The 726-nt window shown below is 53.0% G+C and overlaps 1 protein-coding gene and 1 long non-coding RNA gene across 4 annotated transcripts in view; one reads left to right on the top strand and one right to left on the bottom strand.

Moving 5' to 3' along the window:
• The window catches only part of LOC103390743 (uncharacterized), a 16,821-nt gene that overhangs the window by 9,039 nt on the left and 7,056 nt on the right, over positions 1-726 (top strand). For both annotated transcript variants that reach the window (XR_003051927.1, XR_003051926.1), the window contains exon 3: positions 15-147. This is a non-coding gene — a long non-coding RNA (uncharacterized LOC103390743). The remainder of the gene's footprint in view (positions 1-14; positions 148-726) is intronic.
• Positions 1-726, bottom strand: part of efemp2a (EGF containing fibulin extracellular matrix protein 2a) — a 12,702-nt gene that overhangs the window by 10,081 nt on the left and 1,895 nt on the right. The window contains exon 2 of one of the 2 annotated variants that reach the window (XM_025063022.1): positions 274-405. The gene's annotated coding sequence lies outside the window, so the exon portion shown is untranslated. Of the gene's footprint in view, positions 1-273; positions 607-726 lie in introns of those variants that run through there. The other variant, XM_008326714.2, reaches the window with a different exon arrangement.

Below are 726 nucleotides of genomic sequence, written 5' to 3'. Positions count from 1 at the left end.
CCCCCCTATTACAGTTCCTAAAACACAGAGCTGAGAGAGGAGACTGGGCCACGTTATCTTGGCTCTTGTAAGCAGATCTGGGAGAGCAGAGCAGACGGCAGTGCAGCTGTGCAGCTGTGAAGTGGAAGGCCTGTACCATTAAACTAGGTAAGAGAGGTACGTCTCACCTCTGTTACACACAGTTTTTCTTTCATTCTCCCTGTTTTGTTTTGTTTTGGGTTTTTTGTCTATTTAGTTCCTGATCAAAAGTTACAGAAACACAAGAAAACTCACAGATGATTCCTTTTTTCGTTGGGTCGTCTTGCTCTCGGGCTCCCTCTGACCGGTGTGTCCTGGTGCTGGCTGTGGTCGTCCCGGCAGAGTTGTCGGACAGAAGAGGTCCCGTCAACTCTTCCCTGTATGACCCTGAGAGAGTGAGTGGAGAGACCAACAGCTGGAGCAGCTGAACACATGCAGAGGGAGGGAAAAAGAGAGAGAAAGAGGGAGGGAGAAAGAAGGAGAGGGACAGCCCATTTCAACCCCCCCTTTGGCCCCCTGCACTGCCATCCTCCACTCTCCAAGCCCCCGCTCCCTGACCCCCCAGAATGCAAATTCCTGGTCTGCGGCCCAAATTCCGAAATTCCAAGTCCATCCAAATCGCAGGCGGAACAACAGCTCACAGATTCACACACAGACATGCCCCCCCCCCCCCCCCCCCCTTTTTATCCCAAATACCCCCCCCAGCCC

This window comes from Cynoglossus semilaevis, chromosome 15 (assembly GCF_000523025.1).
Source record: "Cynoglossus semilaevis isolate Cse_v1.0 chromosome 15, Cse_v1.0, whole genome shotgun sequence".
Taxonomy (NCBI): domain Eukaryota; kingdom Metazoa; phylum Chordata; class Actinopteri; order Pleuronectiformes; family Cynoglossidae; genus Cynoglossus; species Cynoglossus semilaevis.
Note: the sequence above shows the minus strand (reverse complement) of the source record. Positions and strands in the feature narration are given on the sequence as shown.